Consider the following 21,088-nt stretch of genomic DNA (forward strand, 5'->3'; position numbering starts at 1 on the left):
GACTATGCAACTAGTGTTTGAAGTTAAGTGTGCTGGACTTTAGCCTGTGTTCATTCCGCTAAACTGTTTTGTCTTGTAAGATTATTATTTCACACAGCCAAATAAGTGAACTTGAGGCACTTTACAAACAGAAAAGCTCTGGTTTACCCCCACTCCCCCCAACCAGAAGCCCATTTTAAATCTAGCTGATACCAACAATTCTACCATGGTATGATGATTTTATCCTATGAGTGTAAGGTTCTGATTAATATGAAAAATGCTAATAACCTTGGAAGATCTCACATGTACATTATCAGATATTTTATTTAAGTAAAACATCTTATTCCAGCAGCACATGTTCTTTTTAGAGTTTAAATACCAATCACTATGGAGAAACAGATGGAGGAATGAAAACCAGGAATCAGGGGGAATTAAGAAATGTAAAACAATCTGACACAGTTCACACAGTGACAGCACGTTCATTTTCTCTCTCAGCACCCTGCTTCTGGTGTCACTGGTATCCGAGTCATTACCTGGTAAAGCTTAGCACCTCTTCGAGGGTTCTGCATCATTTCACTCTTCAAGACAGAAAAGTTGTCAAGACTGAAAGAAAATAAATCTCTGTTAGAAAAAAGAGGATTGCTATTTTGGGATTTGGGGTTCTACCCAGCAACACCCAAGATACCACTTTTTTACCATGGAGATGAGATCATTACAAGTACATATAAAAATGCTTATGTGAAATTAAATTATTTAGAACAAAAAGAAATATGTATTTCAGAAGAAAGCATTTATGTGAAGACATATGTCTTGTTTGGCTCATTTGATTCTTTGAAATTGTTTCTTTTAAGGGAAGGAGAATGAAAAAAATCTCTATAATTCTACAAACATAAAATTCTATGACTCAGTGATTCAGTTTCATACCGAGTATATTGCTAGCCAAAATACAAAAGCCTTTTTATTATTATTTTACTCTTTTAAAAAGAGTTGTTCCCAAAGGACATGAATTCACGTTGTGGTACAGAGAGTTTAGCAAGACCCTAGAGGTATTCAATCGTTAACTAGATCATTAGTTGGCAAATACATTATAGAGGCCAGTCCTGCAAAACATACGGTGGTTTTCAAAGTGTAGTATGTGGTTCATACACATGAAAATCACATAGGCTGTTTGTTAAAAAGTAGTAACTAAAATCTCTAGTGATTAATTTTAGTAATTTGCATTTTAAACCATTTAACAGGGGAATTCTTATGTAGTCTGAAACTAAGAAGTACTAATAAAGAGAACTGGATCTAATAGCATAAAGTCCAATTTTAGACCCTATTTTATCTTCCTTTATGTTAGTTTCTAAAAACGTTCTGTTTGCTTAAAAGAAAATGGATGGGATAGTAGATCACCTAGAGTTCCTGAGTTAGGAGCACCAGAAACAAATTCTGCTAAAAAATGATAACAGAATCAAAGAGAAAATAGTATAAAATCTAGCCTTTGGAAGCACATGACCTGCAGTTGCTCTTGTGAGCTTAGGCAGTATAGGCTATCTTTTGAGGACATTGCTGCCAGGATAATTCAGTTCTAGTTAACTTCAATTTCCTAGATTAAAATTCAAAAGTTTTAGAGAAAAAGGCATTCAAGTTGGAAAGAAAAAAGTAAAACTATCTCTATTCACAGATAAAATTATATATATGTGTATGTGTGTATACATGTATATACATGTGTTATATACACACATATATATATAATCCACAAGAATGCTACTAGAGCTAATAAAGAAGTAAGCAAAGTTGCAGGGCACACGACCCACATACAAAATAATTGTGTTTCTGTATACCACCAATGAACAATCCAAAAAGAAAATTTAAAAAGTAATTTTTAATTTTACTTACAATAGAATCTTTAAAATTTTAAAGATTATTTAAATTTAGGTTTATTTATGAATAAATCTAAACAGGGAAGTGAAAAATCTTGTACAATGAAAACTGTAAAATATTGTTGAAAGAAATTAAGGGAGATCTTTTTTTTTTTTTTAATACTTTAAGTTCTAGGGTACATGAGCATAACGTGCAGGTTTGTTACATATGTATACTTGTGCCATTTTGGTGTGCTGCACCCATCAACTCGTCATTTATATCAGGTATAACTCCCAATGCAATCCCTCCCCACTCCCCATGATAGGCCCCAGTGTGTGATGTTCCCCTTCCCGAGTCCAAGTGATCTCATTGTTCAGTTCCCACCTATGAGTGAGAACATGCGGTGTTTGGTTTTCTGCTCTTGTGAGAGTTTGCTAAGAATAATGGTTTCCAGCTGCATCCACGTCCCTACAAAGGACGCAAACTCATCCTTTTTTATGGCTGCATAGTATTCCATGGTGTAAATGTGCCACATCTTCTTAATCCAGTCTGTCACAGATGGACATTTGGGTTGATTCCAAGTCTATGCTATTGTGAATAGTGCCGCAATAAACATACGTGTGCATGTGTCTTTATAGCAGCATGATTTATAATCCTTTGGGTATATACCCAGTAGTGGGATGACTGGGTCATATGGTACATCTAGTTCTAGATCCTTGAGGAATTGCCATACTGTTTTCCATAATGGTTGAACTAGTTTACAATCCCACCAACAGTGTAAAAGTGTTCCTATTTCTCCACATCCTCTCCAACACCTGTTGTTTCCTGACTTTTTAATGATTGCCGTTCTAACTGGTGTGAGATGGTATCTCATTGTGGTTTTGATTTGCATTTCTCTGATGGCGAGTGACGATGGGCATTTTTTCATGTGTCTGTTGGCTGTATGAATGTCTTCTTTTGAGAAATGTCTGTTCGTATCCTTTGTCCACTTTTTGATGGGGTTGTTTTTTTCTTGTAAATTTGTTTGAGTTCTTTGTAGGTTCTGGATATCAGCCCTTTGTCAGGTGAGTAGATTGCAAAAATTTTCTCCCATTCTGTAGTTGGCCTGTTCACTCTGATGGTAGTTTCTTTTGCTGTGCAGAAGCTCTTTAGTTTAATTAGATCCCATTTGTCAATTTTGGCTTTTGCTGCCGTTGCTTTTGGTGTTTTAGACATGAAGTCCTTGTTCATGCCTATGTCCTGAATGGTACTACTTAGGTTTTCTTCTAGGGTTTTTATGGTATTAGGTCTAACATTTAAATCTCTAATCCATCTTGAATTAATTTTCATATAACGAGTAAGGAAAGGATCCAGTTTCAGCTTTCTACTTATGGCTAGCCAATTTTCCCAGCACCATTTATTAAATAGGGAATCCTTTCCCCATTTCTTGTTTCTCTCAGGTTTGTCAAAGATCAGATGGCTGTAGATGTGTGGTATTATTTCTGAGGACTCTGTCTCTTCCATTGGTCTATATCTCTGTTGTGGTACCAGTACCATGCTGTTTTGGTTACTGTAGCCTTGTAGTATAGTTTGAAGTCAGGTAGCGTGATGCCTCCAGCTTTGTTCTTTTGACTTAGGATTGTCTTGGCAATGTGGGCTCTTTTTTGGTTCCATATGAACTTTAAAGCAGTTTTTTCCAATTCTGTGAAGAAACTCATTGGTAGCTTGATGGAATGGCATTGAATCTATAAATAACCTTGGGCAGTATGGCCATTTTCACGATATTGATTCTTCCTATCCATGAGCATGGAATGTTCTTCCATTTGTTAGTGTCCTCTTTTATTGCACTGAGCAGTGGTTTGTAGTTCTCCTTGAAGAGGTCCTTTACATCCCTTGTAAGTTGGATTCCTAGGTATTTTATTCTCTTTGAAGCAATTGTGAGTGGAAGTTCATTCATGATTTGGCTCTCTGTTTGTCTGTTACTGGTGTATAAGAATGCTTGTGATTTTTGCACATTAATTTTGTATCCTGAGACTTTGCTGAAGTTGCTTATCAGCTTAAGGAAATTTTGGGCTGAGACAATGGGGTTTTCTAAATATACAATCATGTCATCTGCAAACAGGGACAATTTGACTTCTTCTTTTCCTAACTGAATACCCTTGATTTCTTTCTCTTGCCTGATTGCCCTAGCCAGAACTTCCGACACTATGTTGAATAGGAGTGGTGAGAGAGGGCATCCCTGTCTTGTGCCAGATTTCAAAGGGAATTTTTCCAGTTTTTGCCCATTCAGTATGATATTGGCTGTGGGTTTGTCATAAATAGCTCTTATTATTTTGAGGTACGTTCCATCAATACCGAATTTATTGAGCGTTTTTAGCATGAAGGGCTGTTGAATTTTGTCAAAAGCCTTTTCTGCATCTATTGAGATAATCATGTGGTTCTTGTCTTTGGTTCTGTTTATATGCTGGATTACGTTTATTGATTTGTGTATGTTGAACCAGCCTTGCATCCCAGGGATGAAGCCCACTTGATCATGGTAGATAAGCTTTTTGATGTGCTGCTGAATCCGATTTGCCAGTATTTTATTGAGGATTTTTGCATCGATGTTCATCAGGGATATTGGTCTAAATTCTCTTTTTTTGTTGTGTCTCTGCCAGCCTTTGGTATCAGGATGATGTTGCCCTCATAAAATGAGTTAGGGAGGGTTCCCTCTTTTTCTATTGATTGGAATAGTTTCAGAAGGAATGGTACCAGCTCCTCCTTGTACCTCTGGTAGAATTCAGCTGTGAATCCATCTGGTCCTGGACTTTTTTGGTTGGTAGGCTATTAATTATTGCCTCAATTTCAGAGCCTGCTATTGATCTATTCAGGGATTCAACTTCTTCCTGGTTTAGTCTTGGAAGAGTGTAAGTGTCCAGGAAATTACCCATTTCTTCTAGATTTTCTAGTTGATTTGCATAGAGGTGTTTATAGTATTCTCTGATGGTAGTTTGTATTTCTGTGGGGTCGGTGGTGATATCCCCTTTATCATTTTTTATTGTGTCTATTTGATTCTTCTTTCTTTTCTTCTTTACTAGTCTTGCTAGCGGTCTGTCAATTTTGTTGATCTTTTCAAAAAACCAACTCCTGGATTCATTGATTTTTTGGAGGGTTTTTTGTGTCTCTATCTCCTTCAGTTCTGCTCTGATCTTAGTTATTTCTTGCCTTCTGCTAGCTTTTGAATGTGTTTGCTTTTGCTTCTCTAGTTCTTTTAATTGTGATGTTAGAGTGTCAATTTTAGATCTTTCCTGCTTTCTCTTGTGGGCATTTAGTGCTATAAATTTCCCTCTACACACTGCTTTAAATGTGTCCCAGAGATTCTGGTATGTTGTATGTTTGTTCTCATTGGTTTCAAAGAACATCTTTATTTCTGCTTTCATTTCATTAGGTACTCAGTAGTCATTCAGGAGCAGGTTGTTCAGTTTCCATGTAGTTGAGCGGTTTGGATTGAGTTTCTTAGTCCTGAGTTCTAGTTTGATCGCGCTGTGGTCTGAGAGACAGTTTGTTATAATTTCTGTTCTTTTACATTTGCTGAGGAGTGCTTTACTTCCAATTATGTGGTCAATTTTGGAATAAGTGCGATGTTGTGCTGAGAAGGATGTATATTCTGTTGATTTGGGGTGGAGAGTTCTATAGATGTCTATTAGGTCCACTTGGTGCAGAGATGAGTTCAATTCCTGGATATCCTTGTTAACTTTCTGTCTCATTGATCTGTCTAATGTTGACAGTGGAGTGTTGAAGTCTCCCATTATTATTGTATGGGAGTCTAAGTCTCTTTGTAGGTCTCTAAGGACTTGCTTTATGAATCTGGGTGCTCCTGTATTGGGTGCATATATATTTAGGAGAGTTAGCTCTTCCTGTTGAATGGATCCCTTTACCATTATGTAATGGCCTTCTTTGTCTCTTTTGATCTTTGATGGTTTAAAGTCTGTTTTATCAGAGACTAGGATTGCAACCCCTGCTGTTTTTGTTCTCCATTTGCTTGGTAGATCTTCCTCCATCCCTTTATTTTGAGCCTATGTATGTCTCTGCATGTGAGATGGGTCTCCTGAATACAGCAGACTGATGGGTCTTGACTCTTTATCCAGTTTGCCAGTCTGTGTCTTTTAATTGGAACATTTAGTCCATTTACATTTAAGGTTAATATTGTTATGTATAAACTTGATCCTGCCATTATGATATTAACTGGTTATTTTTCTCGTTAATTGATGCAGTTTCTTCCTAGCCTCGATGGTCTTTACATTTTGGCATGTTTTTGCAATGGCTGGTACTGGTTGTTCCTTTCCATGTTTAGCGCTTCCTTCAGGGTCTCTTGTAAGGCAGGCCTGGTGGTGACAAAATCTCTAAGCATTTGCTTATCTGTAAAGGATTTTATTTCTCCTTCACTTATGAAACTTAGTTTGGCTGGATATGAAATTCTGGGTTTAAAATTCTTTTCTTTAAGAATGTTGAATATTGGCCCCCACTCTCTTCTGGCTTCTATAGTTTCTGCTGAGGGATCTGCTGTTAGTCTGATGGGCTTCCCTTTGTGGGTAACCCGACCTTTCTCTCTGGCTGCCCTTAAGATTTTTTCCTTCATTTCAACTTTGGTGAATCTGGCAATTATGTGTCTTGGAGTTGCTTTTCTTCAGGAGTATCTTTGTGGCGTTCTCTGTATTTCCTGAATTTGAATGTTGGCCTGCCCTACTAGGTTGGGGAAGTTCTCCTGGATGATATCCTGGAGAGTGTTTTCCAACTTGGTTCCATTTTCCCCCTCACTTTCAGGCACCCCAATCAGACGTAGATTTGGTCTTTTTACATAATCCCATACTTCTTGCAGGCTTTGTTCATTTCTTTTTCTTCTTTTTCTTTTGGTTTCTCTTCTCGCTTCATTTCATTCATTTGATCCTCAATCGCTGATACTCTTTCTTCCAGTTGATCGAGTCGGTTACTGAAGCTTGTGCATTTGTCACATATTTCTCGTGTCATGGTTTTCATCTCTGTCATTTCGTTTATGACCTTCTCTGCATTAATTATTCTAGCTGTCAATTCTTCCACTTTTTTCAAGATTTTTAGTTCTTTGCGCTGGGTACGTAATTCCTCCTTAGCTCTGAGAAGTTTGATGGACTGAAGCCTTCTTCTCTCATCTGGTCAAAGTCATTCTCTGACTAGCTTCGATCCGTTGCTGGCAATGAGCTGCGCTCCTTTGCAGAGGGAGATGCGCTCTTATTTTTTGAATTTCCAGCTTTTCTGCCCTGCTTTTTCCCCATCTTTGTGGTTTTATCTGCCTCTGGTCTTTGATGATGGTGACGTACTGACGGGGTTTTTGTATAGGTGTCCTTCCTGTTTGGTAGTTTTCCTTCTAACAGTCAGGACCCTCAGGTGCAGGTCTGTTGGAGATTGCTTGAGGTCCACTCCAGACCCTGTTTGCCTGGGTATCAGCAGCAGAGGTTGCCGAAGATAGAATATTGCTGAACAGCGAGTGTACCTGTCTGATTCTTACTTTGGAAGCTTCCTCTCAGGGGTGTACTCCACCCTGTGAGGTGTGGGGTGTCAGACTGCCCCTAGTGGGGGATGTCTCCCAGTTAGGCTACTCAGGGGTGAGGGACCCACTTGAGCAGGCAGTCTGTCCGTTCTCAGATCTCAACCTCCGTGTAGGGAGATCCACTGCTCTCTTCAAAGCTGTCAGACAGAGTCGTTTGTGTCTGCAGAGGTTTCTGCTGCTTTTTTTGTTGTTGTTGTTTAGCTGTGCCCTGTCCCCAGAGGTGGAGTCTACAGAGACAGGCAGGTTTCCTTGAGCTGCTGTGAGCTCCACCCAGTTCGAGCTTCCCAGCGGCTTTGTTTACCTACTTAAGCCTCAGCAATGGTGGGCACCCCTCCCCCAGCCTCGCTGCTGCCTTGCGGTTAGATCACAGACTGCTGTGCCAGCAATGAGGGAGGCTCCGTGGCCATGGGACCTTCCCGGCCAGATGTGGAATATAATCTCCTGGTGTGCCCGTTTGCTTAAAGCGCAGTATTGGGGTGGGAGTTACCCGATTTTCCAGGTGTTGTGCGTCTCAGTTCCCCTGGCTAGGAAAAGGGATTCCCTTCCCCCTTGCACTTCCCAGGTGAGGCGATGCCTCGCCCTGCTTAAGCTCTCGCTGGTCGGGCTGCAGCAGCTGACCAGCACCGATTGTCCGGCACTCCCTAGTGAGATGACCCCAGTACCTCAGTTGAAAATGCAGAAATCACCGGTCTTCTGTGTCGCTCGCGCTGGGAGTTGGAGACTGAAGCTGTTCCTATTCAGCCATCTTGCTCCGCCCTGAGGGAGATCTTAAGAAATGGAAAGACACCTCACATTCATGGATAGGAAGACTTAAACTTGTTAAGATGTGAATATTATTCAAAGCAACCTGCAAATTTGACACAATTTCTATCAGAATTCCAACAGCTTTTTCCACCAGGATTCATAGCATCGTTATTCACAATAAGCCAAAAGGTAGAAACTACCCAAGTGGGGGCGGAGCAAGATGGCCGAATAGGAACAGCTCCAGTCTCCAACTCCCAGCGCGAGCGACACAGAAGACCGGTGATTTCTGCATTTTCAACTGAGGTACTGGGGTCATCTCTCTAGGGAGTGCCGGACAATCGTGCGGGTCAGCTGCTGCAGCCTGACCAGCGTGAGCTGAAGCAGGGCGAGGCATCGCCTCACCTGGAAGCGCAAGGGGGAAGGAAATCCGTTTCCTAGCCAGGGGAACTGAGACCACACAACACCTGGAAAATCGGGTAACTCCCACCCCAATACTGCGCTTTAAGGAAACAGGCACACCAGGAGAATATATCCACACCTGGCGGGAGGGTCCCACGCCCACGGAGCCTCCCTCACTGCTAACACAGCCGTCTGCGGCGATCTATCCGCAAGGCAGCAGCGAGGCTGGGGAGGGGCGCCCGCCATTGCTGAGGCTTAAGTAGGTAAACAAAGCCGCTGGAAGCTCGAACTGGGTGGAGCTCACAGCAGCTCAAGGAAGCCTGCCTGTCTCTGTAGACTCTACCGCTGCGGACAGCGCACAGCTGCAGTCCATTAGGGGAAAGCGCGGGCCGCTGCAGACCCGAACGACTCTGTCTGACAGCTTTGGGGGAGCCGTGGATCTCCTAACGCGGAGGTTGAGATCTGAGAACGGACAGACTGCCTGCTCAGGTGGGTCCCTGACCCCTGAGTAGCCTAGCTGGGAGACATCCCCCACTAGGGGCAGTCTGATACCCCACACCTCACAGGGTGGCGTCACCCCTGAGAGGAAACTTCCAAAGGAAGAATCAGACAGGTACACTCGCTGTTCAGCAATATTCTATCTTCGGCAACCTCTGCTGCTGATACCCAGGCAAACAGGGTCTGGAGTGGACCTCAAGCAATCTCTAACAGACCAACAGACAGTCCTTCTGACTGTCAGACGGAAAACTATCAAACAGGAAGGACACCTATACCAAAACCCCATCAGTACGTCACCATCATCAAAGTCCAGAGACAGATAAAAACACAAGATGGGGAAGAAGCAGGGCAGAAAAGCTGGAAATTCAAAAAATAAGAGCGCATCTCCCCCTGCAAAGGAGCGCAGCCCATCGCCAGCAACGGATCAAAGCTGGTCAGAGAATGACTTTGACGAGATGAGAAGAAGCTTCAGTCATCCATCAAACCTCTCAGAGCTAAAGGAGGAATTACGTACCCAGCGCAAAGAAACAAAAAATCTTGAAAAAAAAGTGGAAGAATTGACAGCTAGACTAATTAATGCAGAGAAGATCATAAACGAAATGACAGAGATGAAAACCATGACACGAGAAATACGTGACAAATGCACAAGCTTCGGTAACCGACTCGATCAACTGGAGGAAAGAGTATCAGCGATTGAGGATCAAATGAATGAAATGAAGCGAGAAGAGAAACCAAAAAAAAAGAAGAAAAAGAAATGAACAAAGCCTGCAAGAAGTATGGGATTATGTAAAAAGACCAAATCTACGTCTGATTGGGGTGCCTGAAAGTGAGGGGGAAAATGGAACCAAGTTGGAAAACACTCTTCAGGATATCATCCAGGAGAACTTCCCCAACCTAGTAGGGCAGGCCAACATTCAAATTCAGGAAATACAGAGAACGCCACAAGATACTCCTCCAGAAGAGCAACTCCAAGACACATAATTGCCAGATTCACCAAAGTTGAAATGAAGGAAAAAATCTTAAGGGCAGCCAGAGAGAAAGGTCGGGTTACCCACAAAGGGAAGCCCATCAGAATAACAGCAGACCTCTCGGCAGAAACTCTACAAGCCAGAAGAGAGTGGGGGCCAATATTCAACGTTCTTAAAGAAAAGAATTTTCAACCCAGAATTTCATATCCAGCCAAACTAAGCTTCATCAGTGAAGGAGAAATAAAATCCTTTACAGATAAGCAAATGCTTAGAGATTTTGTCACCACCAGGCCTGCCTTACAAGAGACCCTGAAGGAAGCCCTAAACATGGAAAGGAACAACCGGTACCAGCCATTGCAAAAACATGCCAAAATGTAAAGACCATCGAGGCTAGGAAGAAACTGCATCAACTAACGAGCAAAATAACCAGTTAATATCATAATGACAGGATCAAGTTCACACATAACAATATTAACCTTAAATGTCAATGGACTAAATGCTCCAATTAAAAGACACAGACTGGCAAACTGGATAAAGAGTCAAGACCCATCAGTCTGCTGTATTCAGGAGACCCATCTCACATGCAGAGACATACATAGGCTCAAAATAAAGGGATGGAGGAAGATCTACCAAGCAAATGGAGAACAAAAAAAAGCAGGGGTTGCAATCCTAGTCTCTGATAAAACAGACTTTAAACCATCAAAGATCAAAAGAGACAAAGAAGGCCATTACATAATGGTAAAGGGATCAATTCAACAGGAAGAGCTAACTCTCCTAAATATATATGCACCCAATACAGGAGCACCCAGATTCATAAAGCAAGTCCTTAGAGACCTACAAAGAGACTTAGACTCCCATACAATAATAATGGGAGACTTCAACACTCCACTGTCAACATTAGACAGATCAACCAGACAGAAAGTTAACAAGGATATCCAGGAATTGAACTCATCTCTGCACCAAGCGGACCTAATAGACATCTATAGAACTCTCCACCCCAAATCAACAGAATATACATTCTTCTCAGCACCACATCGCATACTTATTCCAAAATTGACCACATAATTGGAAGTAAAGCACTCCTCAGCAAATGTACAAGAACTGAAATTATAACAAACTGTCTCTCAGACCACAGTGCAATCAAACTAGAACTCAGGACTAAGAAACTCAATCCAAACCGCTCAACTACATGGAAACTGAACAACCTGCTCCTGAATGACTACTGGGTACATAACGAAATGAAAGCAGAGAAATAAAGAGGTTCTTTGAAACCAATGAGAACAAAGATAAAACATACCAGAATCTCTGGGACACATTTAAAGCAGTGTGTAGAGGGAAATTTATAGCACTAAATGCCCACAAGAGAAAGCAGGAGAGATCTAAAATTGACACTCTAACATCACAATTAAAAGAACTAGAGAGGCAAGAGCAAACACATTCAAAAGCTAGCAGAAGGCAAGAAATAACTAAGATCAGAGCAGAACTGAAGGAGATAGAGACACAAAAAACCCTCCAAAAAATCAATGAATCCAGGAGTTGGTTTTTTGAAAAGATCAACAAAATTGACAGACCGCTAGCTAGACTAATAAAGAAGAAAAGAGAGAAGAATCAAATAGACGCAATAAAAAATGATAAAGGGGATATCACCACCGACCCCACAGAAATACAACAACTATCAGAGAATACTATAAATGCCTCTACGCAAATCAACTAGAAAATCTAGAAGAAATGGATAATTTCCTGGACACTTACACTCTTCCAAGACTAAACCAGGAAGAAGTTGAATCCCTGAATAGACCAATAGCAGGCTCTGAAATTGAGGCAACAATTAAGAGCCTACCCACCAAAAAAAGTCCAGGACCAGATGGATTCACAGCTGAATTCTACCAGAGGTACAAGGAGGAGCTGGTACCATTCCTTCTGAAACTTTTCCAATCAATAGAAAAAGAGGGAATCCTCCCTAACTCTTTTTATGAGGCCAACATCATCCTGATACCAAAGCCTGGCAGAGACACAACAAAAAAAGAGAATTTTAGACCAATATCCCTGATGAACATCGATGCAAAAATCCTCAATAAAATACTGGCAAACCGGATTCAGCAGCACATCAAAAAGCTTACACCATGATCAAGTGGGCTTCATCCCTGGGATGCAAGGCTGGTTCAACATTCGCAAATCAATAAACGTAATCCAGCATATAAACAGAACCAAAGACAAGAACCACATAATTATCTCAATAGATGCAGAAAAGGCTTTTGACAAAATTCAACAGCCCTTTATGCTAAAAACGCTCAATAAATTTGGTTGATGGAACGTACCTCAAAATAATAAGAGCTATTTATGACAAACCCACAGCTAAATCATACTGAATGGGCAAAAACTGGAAAAATTCCCTTTGAAAACTGGCACAAGACAGGGATGCCCTCTCTCACCACTCCTATTCAACATAGTGTTGGAAGTTCTGGCTAGGGCAATCAGGCAAGAGAAAGAAATCAAGGGTATCCAGTTAGGAAAAGAAGAAGTCAAATTGTCCCTGTTTGCAGATGACATGATTGTATATTTAGAAAACCCCATAGTCTCAGCCCAAAATCTCCTTAAGCTGATAAGCAACTTCAGCAAAGTCTCAGGATACAAAATAATGTGCAAAAATCACAAGCATTCTTATACACCAGTAACAGACAAGCAGAGAGCCAAATCAGGAATGAACTTCCATTCACAATTGCTTCAAAGAGAATAAAATACCTAGGAATCCAGCTTACAAGGGATGTAAAGGACCTCTTCAAGGAGAACTACAAACCACTGCTCAGTGAAATCAAAGAGGACACAAACAAATGGAAGAACATACCATGCTCATGGATAGGAAGAATCAATATCGTGAAAATGGCCATACTGCCCAAGGTTATTTATAGATTTAATGCCATCCCCATCAAGCTACCAATGACTTTCTTCACAGAATTGGAAAAAAGTGCTTTAAAGTTCATATGGAACCAAAAAAGAGCCCGCATTGCCAAGACAATCCTAAGTCAAAAGGACAAAGCTGGAGGCGTCACGCTACCTGACTTCAAACTATACTACAAGGCTACAGTAACCAAAACAGCATGGTACTGGTACCACAACAGAGATATAGACCAATGGAACAGAACAGAGTCCTCAGAAATAATACCACACATCTACAGCCATCTGATCTTTGACAAACCTGAGAGAAACAAGAAATGGGGAAAGGATTCCTATTTAATAAATGGTGCTGGGAAAATTGGCTAGCCATAAGTAGAAAGCTGAAACTGGATCCTTTCCTTACCCCTTATACGAAAATTAATTCAAGATGGATTAGAGACTTAAATGTTAGACCTAATACCATAAAAACCCTAGAAGAAAATCTAGGTAGTACCATTCAGGACATAGGCATGGGCAAGGACTTCATGTCTAAAACACCAAAAGCAACGGCAGCAAAAGCAAAAATTGACACATGGGATCTAATTAAACTAAAGAGCTTTTGCACAGCTAAAGAAACTACCATCAGAGTGAACAGGCAACCTACAGAATGGGAAAAAATTTTTGCAACCTACTCATCTGACAAAGGGCTAATATCCAGAATCTACAAAGAACTCAAACAAATATACAAGAAAAAAACAAACAACCCCATCAAAAAGTGGGCAAAGGATATGAACAGACATTTCTCAAAAGAAGACATCCATACAGCCAACAGACACATGAAAAAATGCTCGTCATCACTCGCCATCAGAGAAATGCAAATCAAAACTACAATGAGATACCATCTCACACCAGTTAGAATGGCAATCACTAAGAAGTCAGGAAACAACAGGTGTTGGAGAGGATGTGGAGAAATAGGAACACTTTTACACTGTTGGTGGGATTGTAAACTAGTTCAACCATTATGGAAAACAGTATGGCGTTCCTCAAGGATCTAGAACTAGATGTACCATATGACCCAGCCATCCCACTACTGGGTATATACCCAAAGGATTATAAATTACTCTACTACAAAGACACATGCACACGTATGTTTATTGCGGCACTATTCACAATAGCAAAGACTTGGAATCAACCCAAATGTCCATCTGTGACAGACTGGATTAAGAAAATGTGGCACATATACACCATGGAATACTATGCAGCCATCAAAAAGGATGAGTTTGCATCCTTTGTAGGGACATGGATGCAGCTGGAAACCATCATTCTTAGCAAACTATCACAAGAAGAGAAAACCAAACACCGCATGTTCTCACTCATAGGTGGGAACTGAACAATGAGATCACTTGGACTCGGGAAGGGGAACATCACACACTGGGGCCTATCATGGGGAGGGGGGAGGAGGGAGGGATTGCATGGGGGAGTTATACATGATATAAACGTCATGCACATGTACCCTAGAACTTAAAGTATAATTAAAAAAAAAAAAAAAAAAAAAAAAAAAAAAAGAAACTACCCAAGTGTTCATCAGCAAATAAATAGGTAAATGAAATGTGCTATATACACACTATGGAATATTATTCAGCCATGAGAAGATAACATTTTAATATAGGTTACAACATTCATGAACCCTGAAAACATTGCGCTAAGTGAAATAAGCTAGACGCAAAAGGATGAATATTGTATGATTCCACTTATATAGGGTACCTAGAGTAGACAAATTTCATAGAGACAGAAAGTAGAATAGAGGTTACCAGGATCTGGAGACAGTGAGGAATGCAGAGTTATTATTTAATGAATAAAGGGTTTATGTTAGGGATGATAAACATGTTTTGATTATAGATAGTGGCAATGGTTACCCAACACTGTAAATGTATTTAATACCACCAAATCAAACACTGATAAATAGTTAACATGATAAATATGTTATACATATTTTACCACAGTGAAAAAAGAAAGGGAAAATGCCTTAAGATCAAGAGCGCTAGCATCAGTTTAGACTTGGATAATATCTATGGCCACTCCTTGCCTGGGAACAGTGTTTGTTGGGTGGGAGTTAGGATTTAGCGATGGGAGTAAACTTGATGGGTGGCCCCATTCAGGCTGCCAAAATGGTGAAAAATTGTTTCCCCAAAGAAAAATCAAGAGAAAAGTGAGGAAACAAAAGCAAATGTTTACTGCAGATGTTATTTGAATGGAGATTATTTCTTAGTATCCACACACTGCTAATCTCTTAAATTCTCAACTGCATTAACAAAAGAATGAGTCAACTGACCCCAGTAAACATAATTTGTATTTGCTGATTTAAAATATCACTTGCCCTTGGCAATTTGACATGGGCCTCATTAAGTCACCTAGAGTGAGGGTCTTCTTACAGAAGGAATAAAAACCTGCTGTCCCCAAAATGAGTGATTTCTGAAAAATTTTATTTGAATTTGTTTAACGGAAACAGACACTATCCATTACACTTTAGGCCTCACAACCCCTCTAAGATCTTATACTTGACTCAGCTCATTCATTGGTGTGATCTACTTGGTCTATGTACATTTTTAAGCAGCAACCCTGAGCTTACGGTGAGTTGGCAAGCACGTGTGAGAAAGATCATGTTGTCTTAAGCAACTTTGATTCCAAGAGAAGGAGAGTAATATGAGTACTCCAGTCCAGTCACCTGATGAGAGATTACTGAAAGGTGAACTTGTATCTTCAAAGCATTGGAGGTAGAAGGAAGATGGGCAGAAGGATGTCCCAGAATCACCCCAGGTACTGTTCTCTGCCTGTCACACTTTCCAGGTCTTCTCTCAGCTCTTCTCTCACTTATTTTCTCCATAGCACTTATTACTCCTTTCAGTGGTATGTATTTATTTCATTATGGTTTTTTTTTCCTCACATAGGATGTGCCTAGAATAAGAGGAGTTTTTTTCCACTGCTCTACTTGAAGTATCTAATACAGTTTAGGCACACTTAGCTAGCACAAAATAGGTGGACTATAAATATTTGGTGAAAGAATAAATTCAAATCCGTATTCTTAAAAATCAACCTTCTTAAACTACCTCCAACACCTCCCTCCTCCACAAAATGAAAAATATGTTAGAGTCAGAGGGTTTCATATGGTACTATCTACTGCCTTCTATTATAGCAGACGAACAGATACAACAAAAAATGTTATGTTTGTTCACTTAGATGACTTTCCACTGAATTCTCAACTCTTCAAAAACAGGGAATGTGAAAACTCTTTCAGTGAATATTTATGGAAGGGATGAAATAAAGCATGATTTGAGAAGTGAACTCTAAGAGTAAACAATAAAAAATAAACTTCAGGTAGAATGTAATGCTTTTCTTCTCTTGCTAGCCATTAAATTCAAGACAGTACATTGGTCCTGATTTGTTGCCCTAGTTATTTAAGCTTTTTGCTTCCAGCAGAGGATATCTAGATTAAAAGATAAAGGTTGAGATAAAGATGGATTGTAGAATGCCAGAGATAATTGTTACTGTCTTTTCAACAGTTCCAGTATAGTAGGATCTAAATTAATCCTGGATTACTAATATTTATTGTCAGTCATATAAGAGATAACACAAAGGCCATATTAAAATTTTTGATCTTCATAAACTTGCCTCCAAAGTTCAAGTAAGTTCGAGAATATATGGATAAAAGAAACACAAGTACATTTTTTTAAATGTTATTAAGAAAGCTGACTTTTCCCTAAGTTTCAAGAGGAATAAATTTATCATTTAGCAAATATAGAAAATAAATGTGTATGTATTCATCAACATATATATGTGTATAGAGTTTAATATTTTCCACATTATTTAATATTTATATATTTTAATATATTTAGTATTAATTATTAAATTCTTGTTTTCTCATTTTATTAAATATTCTTTAAAATTACAATTACTGTTTATTATTTCAATATTTGCATTATTCATTTATTCAGTCCCTTATTGTAGGGCTTTTACAACCTAAGAGACTGCAAGAAACGTCCAGTAATCTCTACTTTTATTCGTGTTCCCCACCACTTTTCAATGTGACTTTGAAGCTTCTCTTATCAAAAGATGCAAACGATTTCCCCCACTTATCTTTGATTAACAGGCTAGTGTAGTGGTGGTGGCTAGTGTAGTGGTGGTATCTCACTGTGGCTTTGATTTGCATTTTTCCAATGACTAATGATGTTGAACTTTTTTTTTTTATGTGATTATTGATCATTTGTGTATCTTCTTTGGAAAAACTGTCTATTCAAGTCTTTTGCTCACTTTTTAATTGAGTCATTTCTTTTGTTATTGAGTTGTAGGAATTCTGTACATATTCTGGATATGAGTTTCTTTTTAGATATATGTTTTTTCTGTCATTCTGTTGGTTTTCTTGATAGTGCTTTATCATTACCAAGTGTCAATGCTAATTTTTAAAAATTTTGATGAAATCTAATTTATTAATTTTTTGTTTTTTTTGTTCTTTTTTTTTTTTGAGACAGAGTCTCGCTCTGTCGCCTGGGCTGGAGTGCAGTGGCCGGATCTCAGCTCACTGCAAGCTCCGCCTCCCGGGTTTATGCCATTCTTCTGCCTCAGCCTCCGAAGTAGCTGGGACTACAGGCGCCCGCCACCTCGCCCGGCTAGTTTTTTTTTGTATTTTTTAGTAGAGATGGGGTTTCACCATGTTTGCCAGGATGGTCTCAATCTCCTGACCTCGTGATCCGCCCGTCTCGGCCTCCCAAAGTGCTGGGATTACAGGCTTGAGCCACCGCGCCCGGCCTAATTTATTCATTTTTAAATTACTTGTAGTTTTATTACCATACTTAGAGACCATTACCAAATCTAAGGTCATGACGATTTTTTCTTATGCTTTCTTGTAAAAATATTGTAGTTTTCACTTTAAATTCAGTTATGTAACTCTTCTAAACAATTTTTGCAAAGCCTGCATTCCTTGGTGTGTTTGGCCACTGAAGTTTCTGTTCTATTATATTTGTGATCAGCCTGACAAGCAGTTCTTTAAATGTCTGACTCCAAAATGAGAAAGAACATTAAAAAGATGCTGTCTCCTTAAATCTGACAGATACTTCTCAGGAATTCTGCTTCAGCTGAGAGGACCAAAACCAAGGCAAGCATTTGGGCAGGTTCCTCAGGGAAGCAGTGCCAGACCAACCTAAACACACAACTCCAAATGTTTAGAGGAGAAGGTCTCCACTGCCTGTCCTGGCACCAGACAGCGACTCCAAAATATGGGATGCTAACCCCACAACCTTGAAGGGGCTAAGAAATGGGAGATGAATGTGGGTTCTAGCATGAGCACGCTGGTCACTTATATGTGATCAGCAACATTTCCCTCCATTGAGCACTGCTTTGGCTGCTATAAGTGTTAGATCAGGTTCCAGAACTCCAGTGAAATTGATCCAAATCACTATTTTCAGCTCAGTGATTTATTTGGGGGAGGAAACAATTTCTCCATTGCAGCATAAAATTTTCTACTCTGCTATTGTGTGACATTATTTCTCTCACATTTTTAAATTAAACATTTTGAGATAACTGTTGAGTCACATGAAGTTGAAAGAAATAATACAGAGAAATCCCATGTATTTATTTATCCAGTTTCAACTTCTGGTAGCATGTTGTAAAACTGTAGTGCAAAATTACAAGTGGAATATTGGCATTGGTACAGTCAAGATGCAGAACATTTCCATAATACAAGAATTACTCATGTGGTCTTCAAATAGCCACATCTAGTTCCCTTTAGCTCTCAACCCTTCTGAACCCCTGGTAATTACTATTCTGTTCTCCATTTCTATAATTTTGTCATTTCATCATTTGACCATTATTCCACAATTTTCTCAATCTCAAAATAAGAATAATATTACTTACTTCCCAGTGTAACTTCACATAGTATACTTCAAATGTATTTGAGTACTTATCTTACACATATTAAGTACTCCAATAAATGTTAGCTGTAATTATTGACGCCATTATTACTATGGTCAGAAACATAGGCTTAGGGTATCAATACCAGGGATAAAGTATTGTCATTGGAAAAAAGTTAAAGAATATGGATTTGGCTTTAACTTTTTCTTAACTAACTAGAAGGTATCCTCCATTATATCATAATATTTCTAAATCTCACTTTCTCCACATTTAGAATGGAAATAAGAAAGTTATTTTACATTCAATGTTTTTGTGGTGATTAAATGTACAACGTTTATATGGGTTGAACCAGTCAGCTTTCTTTCCCCTTTTATTATTCACTGGCGATGTATGAGAGTTAAAGGTTAAATCTATTGTCAACCTACAATGTATCCATTAGCAGAGGTACACAGGGAAGAACATACTATACAACTCTTTAATGAAATTCTTACCCTCTGCCTCAATGACAGAGAAGGACAATATTTTGAAAATGCTTATTCTATGTCTTCTATGCTTTTTCTGGGAAAGCAAGTTGGTACACCACCTTGGGAAGGCTATATGTTAGGTCTATTGAATTAGGCCATTCTTGCTTGCTACAAAGAAATACCTGAGACTGAGTAATTTGTAAAGAAAAGAGGTTTAATTGACTCATGTTTCTGCAGGCTGTACAGAAAGCATGGTGCTGGCGTGTGCTTGGCTTCTGGAAGCTTTTATTCAGGGTGGAAAGCAAAGTAGGGAAAAGACACATCACATGGCAAATGCAGGAGCAAAAGACAGTGACTTAGCGGGGAGGTGCAACACACATTTGTTTAAATGACCAGGTCGCATGTGAACTCTCATGATCCAAATAATACCTCTCACTAGGTCTACCTCCAACATTAAGAATTGCATTTCAACATGAAATCTGAGTGGAGATAAATATACAAATGATATAATTTCATCTCTGGCCCCTCCCAGATCGCATGTTCTTCTCGTATTGAAAAATACCGTCATGCCTTCCCAATAGTTCTTTAAAGTCTTAACTTGTTTTAATGTTTTTTTGGTGTTTTTTTTTTTGAGATGGAGTCTCACTCTCACCCAGGCTGGAGCACAGTGGCACGATCTCAGCTCACTGCAAGCTCTACCTCCTGGGTTCACGCCATTCTCCTGCCTCAGCCTCCCAAGTAGGTGGGACCATAGGCGCCTGCCACCACGCCCGGCTAATTTTTTTTTGTATTTTTAGTAGAGATGGGGTTTCACTGTGTTAGCCAGGATGGTCTCGACCTCCTGACCTCGTGATCCGCCCACCTCGGCCTCCCAAAGTGCTGGGATTACAGGCGTGAGCCACCGCGCCCGGCCTAACTTGTTTTAATGTTAATTCAAAAGTCCAAAGTCCAAAGTCTCATCTGAGATAAGGCAAGTCCCTTCCATCTATCAGCCTGTAAAACCAAAAACAAGTTCTTTACTTCTAAGATAAAATGGTGGTATAGGTAGTATAGGGTAAACATTGCCATTCCAAAAGGGAGAAATCAGTCAAAATAAAGGGCTGCGGGCCCCACATGAGTTCAAAACCTACCATGGCAGTCATTAATCTTAAAGAGCCAAAACCATTTTCTTTGACTCCATGTCCCACATCCAGGGCACACGGGTGCAAGGGGCAGCTCCATCCCTGTGGCTTTGCAAGGCTTAGCCCCTGTGGCTGCTCTCACAGGTTATTGAGTGCATGAGGCTTTTCCAGGTGCAGGGTGCAAGCTGCCAGTGGATCTATCATTCTGTGATTCTTTCCTACAGCTCCAATAGGCAGTACCTGGGGGGACGCTGTGTGGGGGCTCTAAACCCACATTTTCCCTCTGCATTGTCCCATTAGAAGTTCTCTGTGTGGCTTCAACATGCTTCTGCCTGGGCACCCAGGGTTTCTCATACATCCTCGGAAATCTAGGTCGAGGTCAAGTCTCCTTAATTCATGCACTCTGCACACCCAGGGTTAATAACACATGGAAGTTGCCAAGGCTTATGGCTTGAATTTTCCAAAGTGACAGCTCTAGGTGTACCTGGGCCCTTTGAGCTCCAACTGAAGCTGGAATGCCTGGGATCTCGGAAGCAGTGTCCCAAGGCTGTGCAGGGCAGCAGGGGCCCTAAGCCACGCCCAGGAAACCATTCTTCCCTTCAAAGTTTCTGGGCCTGTGATGGGAGGGGCTGCTGTGAAGGTTCCTAAAATGCCTTTGAAGTCATTTCCACGATTGTCTTGGATATTAGCACTTGGCTTTCTTTTAGTTATGCAAATTTCTCTAGCAAGTGATTGTTCCACAGCATGTTT

General features: G+C 40.0%; 1 long non-coding RNA gene across 1 annotated transcript in view; it reads right to left on the reverse strand.

Annotated features, from left to right (window-relative positions):
• Nucleotides 1–342: 342 nt before the first annotated feature.
• LOC117078969 overlaps nucleotides 343–21,088 on the reverse strand; it is a 32,844-nt gene continuing 12,098 nt past the window's right edge. The window contains exon 3 of the long non-coding RNA XR_004435224.1: nucleotides 343–582. This is a non-coding gene — a long non-coding RNA (uncharacterized LOC117078969). The remainder of the gene's footprint in view (nucleotides 583–21,088) is intronic.

Source organism: Trachypithecus francoisi, unplaced genomic scaffold, assembly GCF_009764315.1.
Source record: "Trachypithecus francoisi isolate TF-2019V2 unplaced genomic scaffold, Tfra_2.0 Lachesis_group7, whole genome shotgun sequence".
Classification (NCBI taxonomy): Eukaryota; Metazoa; Chordata; class Mammalia; order Primates; family Cercopithecidae; genus Trachypithecus; species Trachypithecus francoisi.